We start from the raw sequence: 25,031 nt of genomic DNA on the forward strand, positions 1-25,031 counted from the left end.
TCGTCCACCTCGCCGGCCGCAGCGGCGGTCCACCCGACGCCGCCACCAGACTTGTCCCCGATGGTTTCTGAGACACCTGGGCTGGCGACCCACCACCAGTTCACCCCTCCACCCTCCCTTGATTTTTGTTCCTGCTTTTGGGGGTGTTCAGATTCTAGGACATCTGGAATCTGTCCATAGGGGGGGGATACTCTTGTGGGACATGCGCATTCTGCGTCTCTCTCCGCTGCGAGTCCAACCAGAGGACTGCCCCCGCATTCATCAAGCGGACCGCGCCCACTCTCCGCCGCAGCCGGCTGCAGGACACACCTGTGACTGACGATGAGCAGCATAAAAGATCAGTGGACACAGGGATCCGGGCGGGAACTTAGTTCCAAATGCGTACCGTAAGCAATCACCCTGCGTTATGCAAACCTGCTCTCCCTGTGCCCTGTACCTCTACGTGTTCTCAGTGTCTTCTCCCTTGTCCCCACAGAATCCTCCGTCGCCCGCAAGGTGAGCTGTGTGTCTCACTCTTTTCCCTGGATCTCCCTCTGGATTCTGACTGCCTCCTTTGTACCTCGACTCCTCGCTCGTTTGACCTGAACCCTCTGCCTGCCCCACGGACTTCCGCGTTCTCTTTTGTCAACACTTGGGTAAAACACACTTCAGTTAATTTACACACTTAGACTAACACCATACACTCTAGAGTTTTTGCCACGCTCCATTTACTTAGTATGTTTTCTGTTGATTGATTATTACATATATACATTTGTTAATATATATATATATATATATATATATATATATATATATATATATATATATATATTAATAAATCTTTGGACATACTGCCACCTGGTGTCCGTTTGCCGTCACGTCCTCCTTAGTAAACCATAACAGGGTTCCCTCAATCATCAGGAGATTTTAATGGAAGCATTCACATACAATGGTTTATATAGGGCACAGAGTGGGTGGGTACAGGCAGGCGTAGGGTGTGGTGATTGGCTCATGTGTTACCTAGGAGGTGTTTCCGTCTGTGGCGGCATGTTGGAATGATTTCACTGCGCTTGTTGAAGGATGATAGATCTGGATGATATATAATAAACAGTTTCTCTTTTAAGCATAGATTGCATCTTTTATTACCACTGTTGTAAGGTGTGCTGGATGCAAGAATTTGCCATGTTATTGACTATTCAACATTATTGTCTTTGAGGTTCCAAATGTGTTTGGTGAGTTCTGTACCCCTCTATGCAACTGGCTGCTTTACTTCCTCACAAACAGACCCCAATCTGTGAGAGTGGGCAACAACACCTCCAGTGCCATCTCCCTGAGAACCAGCTCCCCCCAGGGCTGCGTCCGGAGTCCGCTGCTGCTCACCTTGATGACTCATGACTGCTGCGCATTGTAAAGAATGTGGATGACACAACAGTGGTGGGCCTCATCCGTGACAACAATAACATGGACTATAGGGAGGAGGTGAAACATCTGGTTGACTGGTGCAGAACCAACAACCTGTTCCTGAATGTGAATAAGACCAAGGAGTTCATTGTTGACTTCAGGAAGCACCAGTCCAGCCACACTCCACTCTACATCAACGGCACAGCGGTGGAGATGGTAAGCAACACCAAGTTCGTGGGGGTGCAGATAACTGACAATATAACCTGGTCCCTAGACATTGGAGCTCTTGTAAAAAGAACTCAGCAGCGAATGCACTTTTTGCGTCGGATGAAAAAAGCACAGCTCCCTCCCCCCATTCTCACCACATTCTACAGAGCCAAAATAGAGAGCCTACTGACCAACAACATCTCTGTCTGGACTGGAGCCTGCAAGGCCTCAGACTGGAAGTCTCTCCAGAGAGTGGTGAGGACGGCGGAAAATATCATCAGGACTCCTCTTCCTCCTATCCAGGAGATCGCAAAAAGCCGCTGCCTGACCAGGGCTCAGAAATTCTGCAAAGACTCCTCACACCCCCACCAAGTAGTGTTTTTACTGCTGGACTCTAGAAAGAGGTTCCGCAGCCTCCGAAACAGAACCTCCAGGTTATGTAACAGCTTCTTTCCTCAGGCCGTAAGACTCTTGAACACATCATAATTAAATTATCTCCTCAACTCCCCCCAAAATGGATTAACTCGCTGGAATAAAAAAGACAATATAACATACATCCATAAACGTGGACGCATGTGAAAAAGTGCAATGTATTTATCTGTACAGTAATGTATTTATTTATTTATATATATTTATTTATTTTATATATATATATTTATATATTATTTATATATATTTATTTAATGATATATGCACCTTAATGCTTTTATTATCCTGCACAACCATGAGCTTATGTAACGAAATGTCGTTCCTATCTGTGCTGTAAAGTTCAAATTTGAATGACAGTAAAAAGGAAGTCTAAGTCTGTCTAAGTCTAACGCGTTACTTTGTAATGTGTTACTGTAACGCCGTTATTTTCGGTGGTAACTACTAGTCTAATGCGCTATTTTTTATATTCAGTAACTCAGTTACCGTTACTACATGATGCATTACTGCGTTATTTTACGTTATTTTTTAAATAGTATCCGCTAGAAACTGAGAAGATCTGAGTGTTTTTTATTGGAGAACTGCGGTGTCGTCCTTCTGATTCTTCCTGTGTCACAAAAGAAGTGGTGCGCCACGCGCTGTGCGTGTGTGTGTGTGTGTGTGTGTGTGTGAGGGGGGGGGCATGTCTGTGTTTACTAAATCAAATCAAATCAAATCAACTTTATTTATAAAGCACATTTAAAATTTACCACAGGGGTAGCCAAAGTGCTGTACAATGGACAGGTTAAAAGATAATACAAAGACCGAGCAAACAACACAACACAAACAGAACATGATAAAATATAAATAAATAAAACATAACAAGACATCATGATGGAGCCAGAGCCCAGTTTCTTAACGTGGAGATATTCTCACTGCTGTTGAGTACAAAGAAAAGAACATTTTAGTTGAATGTAAGTTGTGTCTTGGATCAAAGATCCCATCTACTGCCCAAAACAGCAATTCAAATCTGCTAAAACAGCTACAAAAGCAACATGCTTTGGCGAAGCTAGTAAAGAGAGACACACTTCACCTAAGGATTTTAATGATAGCCAGGACAACATTGATAGAGCCATTGCAGCGTATGTGCTAGAAGACATGCAGGCTATTTCTACAGCGGAGTCACCCGCTTTCAGGCAGCTAATTAGCATGATAGCGGGCATCAAACGACAAAGGGCAGGAAAACATTTTCCAAGCTCCTGGACACAGTGGACAGTGAGCACATAAACACGGAAAGCGAGCTAAAGAAGACTATCCAAACTCTGCCTCTTATCACATCAGTCTAAATGTGTAGACTATAAAGTTCACAAACTTAAAGAGGGATCCTACTGTGCCATACCAATCTTTCCTTATCTCTAAACTAAAACTGGGGAAATGCATAGAGTGCACTGGGCTTCACTGAAGACATGATTTTATTTCAAAATTCCTTGAGAGAAAAAAACGCCTGGTTAGGCCTGTGTATAGCAGTATGTGTGCTGTATACGTATTGCAGGGGTCGGCAACCTTAACCACTCAAAGAGTCATTTTGACCCGTTTCACATTATAAAGAAGACAATGGGAGCCGCATCTATTCTCGCGAATGTCAGCTGGTGGTCACCCAGATAACATTAATAAGGGCGTGCTATGAAACCATTGCCTTTGACGCCTTCTACAACATGTACAAACTGCTTGCCAGTCCAACATGTTGTATGTGGCTTCCGCAGATACACGTACACGACTGCAAGGCACACTGGGTGATACAGATTACACTGAAGGTTGTGATATAAACAACTTTAACACTCTTACTAATATGCACCACACTGTGAACCCACACCAAACAAGAATGACAAACACATTTCAGGAGAACAGCCTTACAGTAACACAACATAGACGCAACACAACAAATACCCAGAATCCTTTGCATCCATGATTATTCCTGACTATATTATACACACCGCTAGCACCAAACCCCCCCCGTGCGTCGGTTGAGGTGGGCGGGGTTGGGGGCGTGTGTATAATATAGCCATGATCCAAGATGGCGGCGCCCGGACGGGCTGCGCTCTCGAGGGGCTCTTGCTAAATATGGAACATTTGGCAGAAATACCGGACAATTCTACAAACTTTATGGCTGGCTCACATCGTGGTCACTCCGTGATCGCGTACGACCGCCAGACGCTTCTGGATGTGGACATATCGGGCCGTTTTGGACTGATAGATGCGTGCGTGCTAAACGTGCTAACTAGCATGGGAATACGTCGGCGGCTACATCCAGCGGCCTGTGAAGCAGGGGAGTATAGTAGCAGCGGGGGCCATCTACGGAGCAGACGCCAGCGGTGTGATCGGAAACGCGGATGTCGAGCGGGGCTAAAAACAAAGCAAAAGGCTAATCCCCACAGAACACCACTTCCCTCCATCCTGAAGACGGATTTAAATGAAAAATGCGAGACTACTGGTCTGGGTAAGGAGTCAGTTAAATTAGAACACTTTTTTTCTGCTTTGAGTGTTTCAGAGTTGGACATGTGTTTTACCGAGGTGGCTAACTATGATGCGTGCAGTTTATCAAAGCAACAAACAAACAATCGGAAAATTCCCGTCACTGAGGTGGCTAACTATGATGCGTGCAGTTTATAAAAGCAACAAACAAACAATCGGAAAATTCCCGTCACTGAGGTGGCTAACCAAAAATTGCTGTCGTATCAATTCCAAGATATGGTCGTAATTATACTAAATGCACTGGGCATAATAAACACAACATTATTAATATTGCTACTACGGATAATTTGATCAAAAACTCCCTAAAACAGCCCACTACCTATAATATAGGTTTTTTAAACATAAGATCATTGTCTCCCAAAACGTTATTAGTTAATGATATTATCAGAGACAACAATCTTAACGTCATCGGTCTCAGCGAAACCTGGCTTAAACCAAACGACTTTTTTGCGCTAAATGAGGCATGTCCTCCTAACTTTACACATGCGCATATTGCCCGTCCGCTTAAAAGGGGTGGGGGGGTCGCACTAATATACAACGAAAACTTTAACCTTAGTCCTAACATAAATAATAAATATAAATCATTTGAGGTGCTTACTATGAGGTCTGTCACACCGCTGCCTCTACACCTGGCTGTTATCTACCGCCCCCCAGGGCCCTATTCGGACTTTATCAATGAATTCTCAGAGTTCGTTGCTGATCTAGTGACACACGCCGATAATATAATCATAACGGGGGACTTTAATATCCATATGAATACCCCATCGGACCCACCGTGCGTAGCACTCCAGACCGTAATTGATAGCTGTGGTCCCACACAGATAATAAATTAACCCACGCATCGCAACGGTAATACGATAGACCTAGTGCTTGTCAGGGGTATCACCGTTTCCAAAGTTACAATACTCCCGTTTACTAAAGTATTGTCCGATCATTACCTTATAAAATTCGAGGTTCAGACGCATGTTCGTCAAACTAATAATAATAATAACTGCTATAGCAGCCGCAACATTAATACAGCCACAACGACAACTCTTGCTGACCTACTGCCCTCGGTAATGGCACCATTCCCAAAGTATGTGGGCTCTATTGATAACCTCACTAACAACTTTAACGACACCCTGCGCAAAACCATTGATAACATAGCACCGCTAAAGTTAAAAAAGGCTCCAAAAAAGCGCACCCCGTGGTTTACAGAAGAAACTAGAGCTCAGAAATTATTATATAGAAAGCTGGAACGCAAATGGCGCACGACTAAACTTGAGGTGCACCATCAAGCATGGAGTGATGGTTTAATAACTTATAAACGCATGCTTACCTTAGCTAAAGCTAAATATTACTCAAATCTCATCCACCGTAATAAAAACGATCCTAAATTTTTGTTTAGTACGGTAGCATCGCTAACCCAACAAGGGACCCCTTCCAGTAGCTCAACCCACTCAGCTGATGACTTTATGCAATTTTTTAGTAAGAAAATTGAAGTCATTAGAAAGGAGATTAAAGACAATGCGTCCCAGCTACAACGGGGTTGTATTAACACTGATACTTCACGGTGGCAGAGGGGTTAGTGCGTCTGCCTCACAATACGAAGTTCCTGTAGTCCTGGGTTCAAATCCAGGCTGGGGATCTTTCTGTGTGGAGTTTGCATGTTCTCCCCGTGAATGCGTGGGTTCCCTCCGGGTACTCCGGCTTCCTCCCACTTCCAAAGACATGCACCTGGGGATAGGTTGATTGGCAACACTAAATTGGCCCTAGTGTGTGAATGTGAGTGTGAATGTTGTCTGTCTATCTGTGTTGGCCCTGCGATGAGGTGGCGACTTGTCCAGGGTGTACCCTGCCTTCCGCCCGATTGTAGCTAAGATAGGCGCCAGCGCCCCCCGCGACCCCGAAAGGGAATAAGCGGTAGAAAATGGATGGATGGATGGATTGTATATACGGCGGATACGGCCCTCCAAAATAGTTTCTCTCGTTTTGAGGAAATAACATTAGAGGAATTGTTACAACGTGTAAATGGAATAAAACAGACAACATGTTTACTTGACCCTCTTCCTGGGAAACTGATCAAGGAGCTCTTTGTATTATTAGGTCCATCAGTGCTAAATATTATAAACTTATCACTTTCCTCGGGCACTGTTCCCCTAGCATTCAAAAAAGCGGTTATTCATCCTCTTCTTAAAACCTAACCTCGATCCTGACCTCATGGTAAACTACCGACCGGTGTCTCACCTTCCCTTTATTTCAAAAATCCTTGAAAAAATTGTTGTGGAACAGTTAAATGAACACTTAGCGTCTAACAATCTATGTGAAACCTTTCAATCAGGTTTCAGGGCAAATCACTCCACGGAGACAGCCCTCGCAAAAATGTCTAATGATCTATTGCTAACGATGGATTCTGATGCGTCATCTATGTTGCTGCTCCTCGATCTTAGCGCTGCTTTCGATACCGTCGATCATAATATTTTATTAGAACGTATCAAAACACGAATTGGTATGTCAGACTTAGCCCTGTCTTGGTTTAACTCTTATCTTACTGATAGGATGCAGTGTGTCTCCCATAACAATGTGACCTCGGACTACGTTAAGGTAACGTGTGGAGTTCCCCAGGGTTCGGTCCTTGGCCCTGCACTCTTCAGCATGTACATGCTGCCGCTAGGTGACATCATACGCAAATACGGTATTAGCTTTCACTGTTATGCTGATGGGGCTTCACGGTGGCAGAGGGGTTAGTGCGTCTGCCTCACAATAAGAAGTTCCTGCAGTCCTGGGTTCAAGTCCAGGCTCGGGATCTTTCTGTGTGGAGTTTGCATGTTCTCCCCGTGAATGCGTGGGTTCCCTCCGGGTACTCCGGCTTCCTCCCACTTCCAAAGACATGCACCTGGGGATAGGTTGATTGGCAACACTAAATTGGCCCTAGTGTGTGAATGTGAGTGTGAATGTTGTCTGTCTATCTGTGTTGGCCCTGCGATGAGGTGGCGACTTGTTCAGGGTGTACCCTGCCTTCCGCCCGATTGTAGCTGAGATAGGCGCCAGCGCCCCCCGCGACCCCAAAAGGGAACAAGCGGTAGAAAATGGATGGATGGATGGATGTTATGCTGATGACACCCAACTCTACATGCCCCTAAAGCTGACCAACACGCCGGATTGTAGTCAGCTGGAGGCGTGTCTTAATGAAATTAAACAATGGATGTCCGCTAACTTTTTGCAACTCAACGCCAAAAAAACGGAAATGCTGATTATCGGTCCTGCTAGACACCGAACTCTATTTAATAATACAACTCTAACATTTGACAACCAAACAATTAAACAAGGCGACACGGTAAAGAATCTGGGTATTATCTTCGACCCAACTCTCTCCTTTGAGGCACACATTAAAAGCGTTACTAAAACGGCCTTCTTTCATCTCCGTAATATCGCTAAAATTCGCTCCATTCTGTCCACTAAAGACGCTGAGATCATTATCCATGCGTTTGTTACGTCTCGCCTCGACTACTGTAACGTATTATTTTCGGGTCTCCCCATGTCTAGCATTAAAAGATTACAGTTGGTACAAAATGCGGCTGCTAGACTTTTGACAAGAACAAGAAAGTTTGATCACATTACGCCTGTACTGGCTCACCTGCACTGGCTTCCTGTGCACTTAAGATGTGACTTTAAGGTTTTACTACTTACGTATAAAATACTACACGGTCTAGCTCCATCCTATCTTGCCGATTGTATTGTACCATATGTCCCGGCAAGAAATCTGCGTTCAAAGGACTCCGGCTTATTAGTGATTCCCAAAGCCCAAAAAAAGTCTGCGGGCTATAGATCGTTTTCCGTTCGGGCTCCAGTACTCTGGAATGCCCTCCCGGTAACAGTTCGAGATGCCACCTCAGTAGAAGCATTTAAGTCTCACCTTAAAACTCATTTGTATACTCTAGCCTTTAAATAGACTCCCTTTTGATCTGCCGTTTCTCGGCTGGGGACATCTCTGCGCTGCTGATCCGCCTCCGCTTGTGATGGTTTCCTGCTGGCTCCACTGTGAACAGGACTCTCGCTGCTGTGTTGGATCCGCTTTGGACTGTACTCTCGCGACTGTGTTGGATCCATTGTGGATTGAACTCTCACAGTATCATGTTAGACCCGCTCGACATCCATTGCTTTCCTCCTCTCTAAGGTTCTCATAGTCATCATTGTCACCGATGTCCCACTGGGTCATTATTGTCACCGATGTCCCACTGGGTGTGAGTTTTCCTTGCCCTTATGTGGGCCTACCGAGGATGTCGTGGTGGTTTGTGCAGCCCTTTGAGACACTAGTGATTTAGGGCTATATAAGTAAACATTGATTGATTGATTGATTCTCTCGAAATGTGTTTGTCATTCTTGTTTGGTGTGGTTTCACAGTGTGGTGTATATTAGTAAGAGTGTTAAAGTTCTTTATATCACAACCTTCAGTGTAACCTGCATCACCCAGTATGCCTTGCAGTATTGTACGCATATCTGCGGAAGCCACATACAACATGTTGCTGGACGGGCAAGCATGCCTACGGTCGGCACGCAGATAGTAAGGTGTGAAAGGCAGGCGCGATGACATGTTGTAGAGGACGTTTAAAGTAAAGACATCACGGCACGCCCACAATGTTGTAGTCCGAGTGAAAATCCGAGAGCGTTGACCCCAGGTGATGTCCGGGAGAGGCACCGGAATCCGGAATCCCCCCATAACAGTCTGGGGGGCCGGCGATTATGCAGCTGAGCCGCATCTGAGTTGCCAAAGAGCCGCATGCGGTTCCGGAGCCGCGGGTTGCCGACCCCTGACGTAAAGTGACATGACATATAATCATGTAATGTGTGCCTTCTTTGGGTGAAGCCAGGTTTACAGCTATGTTGTGACATGTTGTGACATGTTGTTATTTTGCGGTTTGTTACTTATGTATGTTATGTTGCAGCTATTTAAAATAGTTTTGTCAATTTGTTCTGGCATAAAATAAATTAGCCCTTTGAAACATATCTTTGTCTTTGTGTGTTGTATGTCGACCACATTGCTAAGCAGAGTTCAGTGATGCAAATGCATGTCAAGTTGATCAACAGATTGTATTGCAATAACAGTACTGAAATGAAGGCTAAAACAGCATTAAGAGGAGCCTTAAAAAAAAACGTAACTAAATTTTTACTTTTCACAGTAACGCATTACTTTTTGGTGTAAGTAACTGAGTTAGTAACTGAGTTCCTTTTGAAATAAAATAACTAGTAAATGTAACTAGTTACTGGTTTTCAGTAACTAACCCAACACTGCTTATAACTAACATTTAAAGTATAACAACCTGCCAAGAGACAGCTCTTATCTCAAAACACTCTTAAATTGTTTCTGTTTGTCAACTTTTTGGGGTTTGTGAAGCCACCACATCGGTGCGACAAGTGTGATGATAACCATAGATAATGATGTAATCATGTCAACTGTGACTCATTACATTTTTTTTACAGGTTTAGAAAACATTTGGTTGGAGGTTTTGACATCATCCTGCACACAAACAGAGCAGGGGGTGGCAAAGATATAAATCCACCTCATGAAATGTTCCTAGTCCATAAAGAAAAGAAGAAAGGGTTGAGGTTCCCCCCCCTCCTTGTCACAAATCTGCCGCTGTCTTGTGGCAATCAAAGACAATCTCTTGGCGCAATGACAGGAAATAAATTGAGTCTGAAAGCGTCAAAGATTTTGGAGAGAGCTGAAGCGAGATCTCGTTCTGCCTGACTTACGTTTATATTAATACTGACACACACACACACACACACACACACACACACACACACACACATACATGCAATAAGATCAGAGGTGACAAGGAGTCTCATTTACTGTAGAGAGCAAGGCAGATGGAGGGGAGGGGCGTTGGGTTAAGACCTTAAAATGCTGACTGCGGCGTATTTTTGTACAGTTTAATTAAAATGTGCAGGAAGACTTATCCTGTCATGGAGAAGCCAGCTAAAGGAGCTTCTTGGCAAGTCGCGTTTGAACATTTGTTAACTGTCATACCAGCGTAAAAAGAAGTTAAACTATCGGGTCATGTCAATTGAAATGCTGCTATATTGTCACGTCCGGTTGCAAACTCGGCACCTGTTCTTGGCCAAGGAACAAGCAGTCAAGCACTCAGAGCTCAAAACTGCAGTACGTGCAACACAAGTTCTCTCTAGTGGTACGCCGAAGAATCACTTGATTGAAGTACAGTGTTTTATTTTTCCTACATTCAAACATAGTGTTAGCGTTCAAACTGTGCGTCATGTTACAGTGGCCAATAAAATGGTTAAAAATGGTTAAATAAAACCTCTGCCTGTATTTTAATGAATACTTAGCCCTACTACACTACAGTATTTTAATGTTGTCATTATGGTGGCCCGATTGTAGCTGAGATAGGCGCCAGCGCCCCCCGCGACCCCGAAAGGGAATAAGCGGTAGAAAATGGATGGATGGATTATGGTGGTACTTAATGAATACTTCGGTCTACTACAAGCTTTTTTGAGCCAAGGCACATTTTTGGCGTTGAAAAAATGCGGAGGCACACCACCAGCAGAAATCACTAAAAAACAAAACTCAGTTGACAGTAAAAAGTTGCAATTTTTGGATATGACTTTTAATCATAACCAAGCATGCATGACTATAGCTCTTGTCTCAAAGTAGGTGTACTGTCACCACCTGTCATACCACACCGTGATTTATTTTGACTTTTTTGCTGTTTTCCTGTGTGTAGTGTTTTAGTTCATGTCTTGTACACCTATTTTGGTGGCTTTTTTTGGTCTTCTTTTGGTATTTTCCTGTAGCAGTTTCATGTCTTCCTTTGAGCGATATTTCCCACATATACTTTGTTTTAGCAATCAAGAATATTTCAATAGTTTTTAATCCTTCTTTGTGGGGACATTGTTGATTGTCATGTAATGTTCAGATGTACTTTGTGAACGCCGTAAGTCTTTGCTGTCGTCCAGCATTCTGTGTTTGTTCACTTTGTAGCCAGTTCAGTTTTAGTTCCGTTCTGCATAGCTTCAATGCCTCTTATTAGGGGCACTCACCTTTTGTTTATTTTTGGTTTAAGCATTAGACACCTCTTTACCTACATACTGCCTCCCGCTGTTTCCGACATCTACAAAACAATTAGCTACATGCTGCCACCTACTGATATGGAAGAGTATTACACGGTTACTCTGCCGATCTTTAGACAGCACCGACACTCAACAACAACACATTATTTGCAAACTTCTATTACCCAAACAGGTGAAATTAGATAATCTCCCACGGCACACCAGACTGTATCCCGCGGCACACTAGCCTGGAAATAATATACTTGATCTATTCTAGTGTTGTATTAGTTATTTCCCTTTTGACGGAAAAAAATAAAAATACATCTGCTGCATTTAATCGCATATAATTGTATTCAATATTATCTAATAATCTTATATTATCAGACATTACATTTCTATTCTTAAATAAAACATAAATACTCTAATATCTGCTTGACTTATGTATGAATCCGTAATAATAATTTAGCTCATGTTAATAATGTAATGTTAGTTACATTTGTATGCATTTAGGTTGGAAAGTAATTATAATATGTGACAATATCGAACTATTACTTTTGTGTTTTCTAATATAGTATAACAAATATTGTATCATACATTAAACTTTTTTTGTTCAAACAAAAACAAATATTGTATTGACTTAGGGCTATCGCTATATCGCGGGTTTATCTCTGTGCGATAAAGAAAATGACTATATCGTGATATTTGAGTAAACGTTCTCACACAGTTGCTTTTAGCGGCGGGCATTACACTGCATGTGTTTCCCACTCTTTCTTGTCTCTCCTTCTCAAAGAGACTTAAAACAAGCGCACCTTCTTACGTTCGTCACGTGTGCAACGTCCCACGCTTCCACGGAGCAGACAGGTAGCGACATGGTAACGTTAGCTGTGTTGCTAACGGTGCGGTGCAGGTGGTAATACGAGAAGGTGCGAATCTGGTAACAAACAAAGGAAGAAATAATTCCAAATCGTCTGGCGGTGGTTTGGCTTCAAGCGGGAAGATGTTGAACAATGATGCGTCAAAAGCGTTGCTATAAAAAGTAGCACCACTGCTAATGTAGCATCATTTAAAAAGTCACCTGCTAGAGCAGGGGTCACCAACACAGTGCCCGCGGGCACCAGTTCGCCCGTAAGGACAAGATGAGTCGCTCGCTGGCCTGTTCTGAAAATAGCTCAATAAGCAGCACTTACCAGTGAGCTGCCTCTATTTTTTAAATTGTATTTATTTACTAGCAAGCTGGTCTCGCTTTGCTCGAAATTTTTAATTCTAAGAGAGACAAAACTTAAATAGAATTTGAAAATACAAGAACATATTTTTACAGACTTGGTCTTCACTTGTTTAAATAAATTCAGTAATTTTTTTACTTTGCTTCTTATAACTTTCAGAAAGACAATTTTAAAGAAAAAATACAACCTTAAAAATGATTTTAGGATTTTTAAACACATATAACTTTTTATCTTTTAAATTCCTTCCTCTTCTTTCCTGACAATTTAAATCAATGTTCAAGTAAATTTATTGTTTTTATTGTAAAGAATAATAGATACATTTTAATTTAATTCTTCATGTTAGCTTCTGTTTTTTTGACGAAGAATATTTTTAAAATATTTCTTCAAATATTTTATGATTAAAATAAAAATAAAAAAATATTCCGGCAAATCTAAAAAATCTTTAGAATCAAATTTAAATCTTATTTCAAAGTCTTTTGAATTTATTTAAAAAAAATTTGTTCTGGAAAATCTAGAAGAAATAATGATTTGTCTTTGTTAGACATATAGCTTGGTCCAATTTGTTATATATTCTAACAAAATGCAGATTGGATTTTAACCTATTTAAAACATGTCATCAAAATTCTAAAATTAATCTTAATCAGGAAAAAATTACTAAAGATGTTCCATAAATTATTTTTTTAACTTTTTTCAAAAAGATTCGAATTAGCTATTTTTTCTCTTTTTTTTTCGGTTGAATTTTGAATCTTAAAGAGTCGAAATTGAAAATAAACTATGTTTCAAAATTAAATTTGAATTTTTTTCCCGTTTTCTCCTCTTTTAAACCGTACAATTAAGTGTTTTTTTCATAATTTATTCTCTACAAAAAACCTTCCGTAAAAGGAAAAAAAATGTACGACGGAATGACAGACAGAAATACCCATATATATATATAGATTTTTTTATTAAAGGTAAATTGAGCAAATTGGCAATTTCTGGCAATTTATTTAAGTGTGTATCAAACTGGTAGCCCTTAGCATTAATCAGTACCCAAGAAGTAGCTCTTGGTTTCAAAAAGGTTGGTGACCCCTGCGCTAGAGAATAAGGAGTGCATGAATCTCCGCATGTCAACACCTCCGTTCGGTGCCATACCAACAAAATGCCGAAGCAACTATTTACAGATCAACACTGTATGAAAAAAAAAGTCAACAACAGAAGGAGATACCGTCCGGAGGAACCTACCATATAGCAAAGGACACACACTAATTGATTTCCTATTATGCAGCTAATTTTTATTTGACATTTATTGAAATATCTTGTGTGACATCATGCACAAAAGTGTACTTAAAATGTTTTAAACTATTGTAGTGGCGTTCTGTACAAAAAGTGCACTTTAAGTGTTATTTTGATACGTCATCTTAGTGATATCATGCACAAAAGTGCACTCATAGCTTGTTTTAAAATGTCTCTGACAATCTTGCACTCTCTGTTTCGGAAATTACATGAATGTTTGTGCTACTGCTCAAAGGCCTACTGAAACCCACTACTACCGACCACGCAATCTGATAGTTTATACATCAATGATGAAATCTTAACATTGCAACACATGCCTATACGGCCGGTTTAGTTTATTCAATCAATCAATCACTAGTGTCTCAAAGGGCTGCACAAACCTCTACGACATCCTCGGTAGGCCCACATAAGGGCAAGGAAAACTCACACCCAGTGGGACATCGGTGACAATAATGACCCAGTGGGACGTCGGTGACAATGATGACTATGAGAACATGATACTGTGATACTGATGATACTGATGACTATGAGAACATATGAGAACATGATACTGTGAAAGATCAATCCATGATGGATCCAACACAGTCGCGAGAGTCCAGTCCAAAGCGGATCCAACACAGCAGCGAGAGTCCCGTTCACAGCGGAGCCAGTAGGAAACCATCCCAAGCGGAGGCTGATCAGCAGCGCAGAGATGTCCCCAGCCGATACACAGGCGATCAGTACATCGCCACCAGATCGGACCGGACTCCCTCCACAAAGGAAAGTGGGACATAGAAGAAAAAGAAGAGAAACGGCAGATCAACTGGTCTAAAAAGGGAGTCTATTTAAAGGCTAGAGTATACAAATGAGTTTTAAGGTGAGACTTAAATGCTTCTACTGAGGTGGCATCTCGAACTGTTACCGGGAGGGCATTCCAGAGTACGAAATGAAAAAGCTCTACAGCCCGCAAACTTTTTTTGGGCTTTGGGGATCACTAATAAGCCGGAGTCCTTTGAACGCAGATTTCTTGCCGGGACATATGGTACAATACAATCGGCAAGATAGGATGGAGCTAGACCGTGTAGTATTTTATACGTAAGTAGTAAAACCTTAAAGTCACATCTTAAGTGCACAGGAAGCCAGTGCAGGTGAGCCAGTATAGGCGTAATGTGATCAAACTTTCTTGTTCTTGTCAAAAGTCTAGCAGCCGCATTTTGTACCAACTGTAATCTTTTAATGCTAGACATGGGGAGACCCGAAATTAATACGTTACAGTAGTCGAGGCGAGACGTAACAAACGCATGAATAATGATCTCAGCGTCTTTAGTGGACAGAATGGAGCGAATTTTAGCGATATTGCGGAGATGAGAGAAGGCCGTTTTAGTAACGCTTTTAATGTGTGCCTCAAAGGAGAGAGTTGGGTCGAATATAATACCCAGATTCTTTACCGTGTCGCCTTGTTTAATTGTTTGGTTGTCAAATGTTAGAGTTGTATTATTAAATAGAGTTCGGTGTCTAGCAGGACCGATAATCAGCATTTCCGTTTTTTTGGCGCTGAGTTGCAAAAAGTTAGCGGACATCCATTGTTTAATTTCATTAAGACACGCCTCCAGCTGACTACAATCCGGCATGTTGGTCAGCTTTAGGGGCATGTAGAGTTGGGTGTCATCAGCATAACAGTGAAAGCTAACACCGTATTTGCGTATGATGTCACCTAGCGGCAGCATGTAGATGCTGAAGAGTGCAGGGCCAAGGACCGAACCCTGGGGAACTCCACACGTTACCTTAACGTAGTCCGAGGTCACATTGTTATGGGAGACACACTGCATCCTATCAGTAAAATAAGAGTTAAACCAAGACAGGGCTAAGTCTGACATACCAATTCGTGTTTTGATACGTTCTAATAAAATATTATGATCGCCAGTATCGAAAGCAGCGCTAAGATCGAGGAGCAGCAACATAGATGACGCATCAGAATCCATCGTTAGCAATAGATCATTAGTCATTTTTGCGAGGGCTGTCTCCGTCGAGTGATTTGCCCTGAAACCGGATTGAAAGGTTTCACATAGATTGTTAGACGCTAAGTGTTCATTTAACTGCTCCGCAACAATTTTTTCGAGGATTTTTGAAATAAAGGGAAGGTGAGACACCGGTCGGTAGTTTACCATGAGGTCAGGATCGAGGTTAGGTCTTTTAAGAAGAGGATGAATAACCGCTTTTTTGAATGCTAGGGGAACAGTGCCCGAGGAAAGTGATACGTTTATAATATTTAGCACTGATGGACCTAATAATACAAAGAGCTCCTTGATCAGTTTCCCAGGAAGAGGGTCAAGTAAACATGTTGTTTGTTTTATTCCATTTACACGTTGTAACAATTCCTCTAATGTTATTTCCTCAAAACGAGAGAAACTATTTTGGAGGGCAGTATCCGCCGTATATACAATCGTGTCAGTGTTAATAGAACCCCGTTGTAGCTGGGACGCATTGTCTTTAATCTCCTTTCTAATGACTTCAATTTTCTTACTAAAGAATTGCATAAAGTCATCAGCTGAGTGGGTGGAGCTACTGGAAGGAGTCCCTTGTTGGGTTAGCGATGCTACCGTACTAAACAAAAATTTAGGATCGTTTTTATTACGGTGGATGAGATTTGAGTAATAATTAGCTTTAGCTAAGGTAAGCATGCGTTTATAAGTTATTAAACCATCACTCCATGCTTGATGGTGCACCTCAAGTTTAGTCGTGCGCCATTTGCGTTCCAGCTTTCTGCATAATAATGTCTGAGCTCTAGTTTCTTCTGTAAACCACGGGGTGCGCTTTTTTGGAGCCTTTTTTAACTTTAGCGGTGCTATGTTATCAATGGTTTCGCGCAGGGTGTCGTTAAAGTTGTTAGTGAGGTTATCAATAGAGCCCACATATTTTGGGAATGGTGCCATTACCGAGGGCAGTAGGTCAGCAAGAGTTGTCGTTGTGGCCGTATTAATGTTGCGGCTGCTATAGCAGTTATTATTATTATTAGTTTGACGAACATGCGTCTGAACCTCGAATTTTCTAAGGTAATGATCGGACAATACTTTAGTACACGGGAGTATCGTAACTTTGGAAGCGGTGATACCCCTGACAAGCACTAGGTCTATCGTATTACCGTTGCGATGCGTGGGTTCATTTATTATTTGTGTGAGACCACAGCTATCAATTATAGTCTGGAGCGCTACGCACGGTGGGTCCGATGGGGTATTCATATGGATATTAAAGTCCCCCATTATGATTATATTATCGGCGTGTGTCACTAGATCAGCAACGAACTCTGAGAATTCATTGATAAAGTCCAAATAGGGCCCTGGGGGGCGGTAGATAACAGCCAGGTGTAGAGGCAGCGGTGTGACAGACCTCATAGTAAGCACCTCAAACGATTTATATTTATTATTTATGTTAGGACTAAGGTTAAAGTTTTCGTTGTATATTAGTGCGACCCCCCCCACCCCTTTTAAGCGGACGGGCAATATGCGCATGTGTAAAGTTAGGAGGACATGCCTCATTTAGCGCAAAAAAGTCGTTTGGTTTAAGCCAGGTTTCACTGAGACCGATGACGTTAAGATTGTTGTCTCTGATGATATCATTAACTAACAACGTTTTGGGAGACAATGATCTTATGTTTAAAAAACCTATATTATAGGTAGTGGGCTGTTTTAGGGAATTTTTGATCAAATTATCCGTAGTAGCAATATTAATAATGTTGTGTTTATTATGCCCAGTGCATTCAGTATAATTACGACCATATCTAGGAATTGATACGACGGGAATGTTCCGATTGTTTGATTGTTGCTTTGATAAACTGCACGCATCATGGTTAGCCTCCTCAGTAACGGGGATTTTCCGATTGTTTGTTTGTTGCTTTGATAAACTGCCCGCATCATAGTTAGCCACCTCAGTAACGGGGATTTTTCGATTGTTTGTTTGTTGCTTTGATAAACTGCACACATCATAGTTTGCCTCCTCGGTAAAACACATGTCCAACTCTGAAACACTCAAAGCAGAAAAAAAGTGTTCTAATTTAACTGACTCCTTACCCAGACCAGTAGTCTCGCATTTTTCATTTAAATCCGTCTTCAGGATGGAGGGAAGTGGTGTTCTGTGGGGATTAGCCTTCTGCTTTGTTTTAAGCCCCGCTCGGCATCCGCGTTTCCGATCACACCGCTGGCGTCTGCTCCGTAGACGGCCCCCGCTGCTACTAGACTCCCCTGCTTCACAGGCCGCTGGATGTAGCCGCTGACGTATTCCCATGCTAGTTAGCATGTTTAGCACGCACGCGTCTATCAGTCCAAAACGGCCCGATATGTCCATATCCAGAAGTGTCTGGCGGTCGTACGTGATCACGGAGTGACCACGATGCGAGCCAGCCATGAAGTCTGCAGAACTGTCCGGCATTTCCGCCAAATGTTCCATCTTTAGCAAGAGCACCGCAGTGTCGCAGCCCGTCCGGGCGCCGCCATCTTGCTTTTGCTTTTTTATTAAATTGCAATATTAAATTTCGCGCGGAAGTATCATGCTAAAACGTTGCGGTATGATGACGCGTGCGCGTGACGTCACAAACTGTAAAGGACATTTTGGTCCAGCACCATTCACAGCTATAAGTCGTCTCTTTCCATCGCATGATTCCACAGTATTATGGACTTCTGTGTTGCTGAATCTTTTGCAATTTGGTCAATTAATAATGGAGACGTCAAAGAAGAAAGATGTAGGGGGGAAGCGGTGTATTGCGGCCGCCTTTAGCAACAGAAACACAGCCGGTGTTTCCTTGTTTACATTCCCGAAAGATGACGGTGAAGCTTTACTATGGAACAGAGAGGTCAAGCGAACATGGTTCCCTACCACATGTCAACCGGCAGGTTTCGGTGAGAAAATGGTGGTAATAAGTCGGCTCTTACCGTAGACATGAGCGGAGAGCTTGCATCGTTCCTCCTGCACCTGTCAAAGAGGCAGCTGCGGACTCTCTTGCCTCCTCCCACCGGCCGCCCCCGACCATCGGATGCTTCCACCGTGGAGGAGGGAAAAAAAATAAAAATCTCAGCCCGGCCCCACTGGCTGCCTTTGCCTCGTCGAGAAACGTGGCTTCCCTCGGAGACATTGGCGGTCACCACACCCATGGCCACACCCCTCCGACTTTCAGGTTGTACAGGTACGACCATATAATCTCACTAAAACACTAGTAACATAATAAGCAGATAAGGGATTTTCCAGAATTATCCTAGTAAATTTGTCTAATAACATCTGAATCGCTCTGTCTATTTTTTTTTCTTTCTAGTCCTTCACTCTCGCTTTCCTCATCCACAAATCTTTCATCCTCGTTCAAATTAATGGAGAAATCGTCGATTTCTAGCTGCTGGTGGCCATGATTGTAAACAATGTGAGGATGTGAGGAGCTCCACAACCCGTGACGTCACGCGCACACCGTCTGCTACTTCCGGTACAGGCAAGGCTTTTTTATTAGCGACCAAAAGTTACGAACTTTATCGTCGATGTTCTCTACTAAATCCTTTCAGCAAAAATATAGCAATATCGCGAAATGATCAAGTATGTCACATAGAATGGACCTGCTATCCCTGTTTGAATAAGAAAATTTCATTTCAGTAGGCCTTTAATAACTGTTTAATAAATACAGTTATGGTAAATTGACTTAGTTTTGATTTCCCTCTCTGCATGAAAGTTTAAAATAAGCATATATTAATGAAGTATGAACAAGAATGTTTTAATGTAGACAGATAGAATCACCATACTGCTGTGATTATATGCATAAAGTGTTCATTCAAAACTAAGGCAAAATATCGAGATATATATATCATGTATCGTGATATGGCCTAAAAATATTGAGATATTAATAAAAGGCCATATCGCCCAACCCTATGTTGACTTGTAATTTCAAAGCAAGTAATCAATTAAATTCTACATTGTAAAAATTACAATAGATTTTACAGTATGATTTTGCGACTGATTCGCTACAATTTTACCAAAAAACAAACAAAACAGCAGTACTGTTTTTATGTGTACACTAATACGCCGTAAAAACAACAAGCCTAGATTTACGGGGGAAAAAAAACTTGCTGCTCTGTTGCCAGAATTTTACTGGAAAAAAACAGCGGCACCATTTTTCCAATCACATTCATATGCTGTAAAAAAAAAAAAAAACACCACACATTTTACGATACTGAGCTGCCAGTCGCCGGATTACTTAAACAATCCGGGGACCACAGTACATAAAAAAAAATGTAATGATCAAATACATAGGCGATTGTGTAACAATTCTTATACATTTGTCTTCATTAATTATTCAAGTGACTCTCTGAGGGTAGCCATAACCGCGACGTGGCCCTCATAACCAGTTTGACATCCTTGCTCTAGGTAATGTTCCAATGTTCCATGCCAACAAAGCAAGAAAGAGGCGCTCAAAAGTGCAGTAAGGCCCTGCTTTTCAAAATGCGCTAGCTCGATGCTAATTTACGTGGGATTTACCGTAGACATGCTAAAAAATAGCATTGGCAATTTCAACACCTCCAAAAGTAATATTCAGAACTCCAACTAATATGCACACTACAATATTAAGTACAATATTTACACTTTGTAGGGCTTATCAAAAGACTAGCACATTCACCTTAATGGCAAAGACTACTTCCAGGAGTCTATATATTATTGTCATCTAACATCTTGGAAGTGCCACTGCACCAAAGTCTACTCCACAATACTTGTAAATGAAACTCAGAAGCGTGTTATTTTATTTTCTTGAACAATTAGCATGGATCGACACATGAACACAAACAAATGTAGGGATAGGTACCGTTGACATTCGAACCGAATTTCCGGTACCGGTACTCAACAGTACCAATTTTTGGTACGTTTGTGTGTCCTAATAAATGTTGATTGGTTGTTTTATTTTTTAATGTAACATTTAAAAATGAACCGATTATGATAACTGTGCTGTTCATTAGTTTTCTTACGTTTGAGCAATGCAGTTGCACTTCCAAGACAGTAGATGGCAGTATTGTATAGGCTATCTATGGTATGTTGGCTAACGAGGAAGTCGATTTTCCCAGGAAGCTGAATGTGTTTTGTTGCGCCCTACAATACTGTAAGGACTGTGCTTATTACACACCAGCTGTTTGTGTAGTTTCATGACCAAATTTGGAGGTGTTGAAATCGGCACATAAAATGACTAATACTAATAGTAGCCCGTCTATGGCAAATCCGATGTAGATTAGCACCAAGCTAGCGCATTTAAAAGAGTCGAGCTTAAGTTTGCGATCGAGCGTTTTCTACCAAGCATACTTGCTCTGTTGGTGTTGAAAATTGCAGCACTACTTAAAGGGAGTTTGGCTGATAAAGCAACCAAATTTGGTACCCATCCCTACAAATGACTACGATTTAAGTACCGGGAATTGGCAGCGATTCGATTAAAATGTGAAGGGTACCCATCCATATAGCTAAAAGAGTAGCAGGTGGATATAGAAGTAGCCCGCTTTGAGCGCCTGTGTACTGTTGTTTGGCGACAAAAATCCAAAAAAAAGCAAAACACATGATTTTTGGCAACAATTAAAAGAAATTCGGAATTTTACAAGAGTAGCATGTACTTTTAGTTTCAACATAGGGAATATTTTTAGTAGTTAGATGATCTTCTCTAAACTAACAGCAGCACCAGTGAGGATGACTCACTCTGAACACGATAGTGTGAACTGTTTAAAAAAACTAACAACAACTTCTCATTGTCTGGTTCCTTCATTCAGAACACGTGTGTGTGTGTGTGTGTGTGTGTGTGTGTGTGTGTGTGTGTGTGTGTGTGTGTGTGTGTGTGTGTGTGTGTGCGTGCGTATTATTTACCTGGCATGAAAAATGTCATATTTTTTCGCGGTGCAAGAACAGTATGAACCGGTAGACGGACAAAGTCCACACACAAACACCTTTGAATGCCTACTGAAATGAGATTTTCTTATTTAAATGGGGATAGCAGGTCCACTCTATGTGTCATACTTGATCATTTTGCGATATTGCCCTATTTTTGCTAAGAGGATTTAGTAGAGAACATCGACGATAAAGTTTGCAACTTTTGGTGCTGATAAAAAAGCCTTGTCTTTACCGGAAGTCGCAGACGATGACGTCACAAGGGTGAGGGCTACTCACATCCTCACATTGTTTTTAATGGGAGCCTCCAGCAGCAAGAGCTATTCGGACCGAGAAAATGACAATTTCCCCATTAATTTGAATGAGGATGAAAGATTTGTGGATGATGATATTGATAGCGAAGGACTAGAAAAAAAATTAAATAAAAAATAAAGTTTAAAAAAAAAAAGGTGATTGCATTGGGACTGATTCAGATGTTTTTAGACACATTTACTAGGATAATTCTGGGAAATCCCTTATCTTTCTATTGTGTTGCTAGTGTTTTAGTGAGATTAAATAGTACCTGATAGTCGGAGGGGTGTGTCCACGGGTGTTTTGAGGCCAGTGTCTGAGGGAAGTCGACGGCAGATACAAGGACGGCGCAAACTTCACAGATCTCCGGTAAGAGGCGACTTTTTAACACAATTTTCTAACCGAAACCTGCCGGTTGACAAATGGTCGGGAACCCTGTTCGCTTGACCGCTCTGATCCATAATAAAGCTTCACCTCCGGGAATTTTAAACAAAGAATCACCGTGTGTTTGTGTGGCTAAAGGCTAAAGCTTCCCAACTCCACCTTTCTGCTTTGACTTCTCCTTTATTAATTGAACAAATTGCAAAAAATTCAGCAACACAGATGTCCAGAATACTGTTTAATGGTACGATGAAAAGAGACGACATTTAGCCGCAAATAGTGCTGCGCTAATATTTCCTGACAGTCCTTGACGTCACGCGTCATCATTCCGCGTCGTTTTCAACAAGAAACTCTGCGGGAAATTTAAAATTGCAATTTAGTAAACTAAACCGGCCGTATTGGCATGTGTTGCAATGTTAATATTTCATTATTGATATATAAACTATCAGACTGCGTGGTCGGTAGTAGTGGGTTTCAGTAGGCCTTTAATTACAATATTTGGTGTTGGACTCTCACTCTATACCTGATACCAATATTTTGGTATTGGTACCGGTATTTTGACACTTTTCGATACTTTTTTAAATAAGGGGACCCCAAAAAATGGTATTATTGGCTTTATTTTAACAAAAAATCTTACGGTACATTAAACATATGTTTCTTACTGCAAACAAAGAACAATTGTGTCTTTGAATAAAATAGTAAACATGCTGGACAACTTGTCTTTTAGTAATAAGTAAACAAAGGCTCCTAATTAGTCTGCTGTCATTCATTTCTAATTCTTTTATTTTGTCAAAAGTATAAAGAACAAGCTGTAAAAATTGATTATTATTGTACTTGTTCATTTTCTGTCAATATCTGGTTATTTTCTGTTTCAATGTTCTATCTACACTTCTGTTAAAATGTAATAATAACTTATTCTTCTGTTGTTTGACACTTTACATTAGTTTTGGATGATACCACAAATTTAGGTATCGATCCGATACCAAGTAGTTACAGGGTCATACAATACATTGGTCATATTCAAAGTCCTCGTGTGTCCAGGGACATATTTCCTGAGTTTATAAACACAACATGAATTTTAAAAAAAGGAAAAAAATATTTTGTGATGATAAAAAATATCGATGTAATGATTGTAGTATCTACTAGACATGCTCCTGTACTTGCTATCATTACAGTGGATGTCTGGTGTAGAGCCATCCATGGTATTTGTTTACATTCAGGTACGCTATCTTGCTGTTAGCAGTGAGCTATTGTATCCTCATACGGTGTGTGGTTAAGCATGTTAAGCTATTCTTTGTCCATCTTCTTCCACTTATCCGAGGTCGGGTCGCGGGGGCAGCAACCTAAGCAGGAAAGCTCAGACTTCCCTCTCCCCAGCCACTTCGTTCAGCTCTTCCCGGGGGATCCCGAGGCATTCCCAGGCCAGCCGGGAGACATAGTCTTCCCAAAGTGTCCTGGGTCTTCCCCGTGGCCTCCTACCGGTTGGACGTGCCCTAAACATCTCCCTAGGGAGGCGTTCGGGTGGCATCCTGGCCAGATGCCCAAACCACCTCACCTGGCTCCTCTCGATGTGGAGGTGCAGCGGCTTTACCTTGAGCTCCTCCCCCAGCTTGAGCTTCTCACCCATTCTCTAAGGGAAAGCCCCGCCACCCGGCGGAGTTAACTCATTTCTGCCGCTTGTACCCGTGATCTTGTCCTTTCCGTCATAACCCAAAGCTCATGACCATAGGTGAGGATGGGAACGTAGATCGACCGGTAAATTGAGAGCTTTGCCTTCCGGCTCAGCTCCTTCTTCAACACAACAAATTGATACAGCGTCCGCACTACTGAACACTCAGCACCGATCCGCCTGTCGATCTCGCCATCCCCACTTCCCTCACTCATGAACAAGTTTCCTAGGTACTTGAACTCCTCCACCTGGGGCAGGGTCTCCTCCCCAACCCGGAGATGGCACTCCAACCTTTTCCGGGCAAGAACCATGGACTCGGACTTGGAGGTGCTGATTCTCATCCCGGTCGCTTCACACTTGGCTGCGAACCGATCCAGTGAGAGCTAAAAATCCCGACCAGATGAAGCCATCAGGACCACATCATCTGCAAAAAGCAGAGACCAAATCCTGCGCCCACCAAACCGGAACCTCTCAAAGCCTTGACTGCGCCTAGAAATTATGTCCATAAAAGTTTTTAACAGAATCTGTGACAAAGGACAGCCTTGGCGGAGTCCAACCCTCACTGGAAACGTGTCCGACTTACTGCCGACAATGCGGACCAAGCTCTGGCACTGATCGTACAGGGAGCGAACCGCCACAGTCAGCCAGTCCGATACCCCAGACTCTCTGAGCACTCACCACAGGACTTCCCGAGGGACACGGTCGAATACCTTCTCAAAGTCCACAAAGCACATGTAGACTGGTTGGGGAACTCCGAT

The 25,031-nt window shown here is 42.1% G+C and overlaps 1 long non-coding RNA gene and 1 pseudogene across 1 annotated transcript in view; one reads left to right on the forward strand and one right to left on the reverse strand.

Annotated features, from left to right (window-relative positions):
- Positions 1–25,031, reverse strand: part of LOC133557039 (uncharacterized) — a 35,875-nt gene that overhangs the window by 6,403 nt on the left and 4,441 nt on the right. The gene's annotated exons all lie outside the window — the stretch shown is intronic.
- Positions 4,839–8,431, forward strand: LOC133557132 (uncharacterized; annotated as a pseudogene).

Source organism: Nerophis ophidion, linkage group LG08 (assembly GCF_033978795.1).
Source record: "Nerophis ophidion isolate RoL-2023_Sa linkage group LG08, RoL_Noph_v1.0, whole genome shotgun sequence".
Classification (NCBI taxonomy): domain Eukaryota; kingdom Metazoa; phylum Chordata; class Actinopteri; order Syngnathiformes; family Syngnathidae; genus Nerophis; species Nerophis ophidion.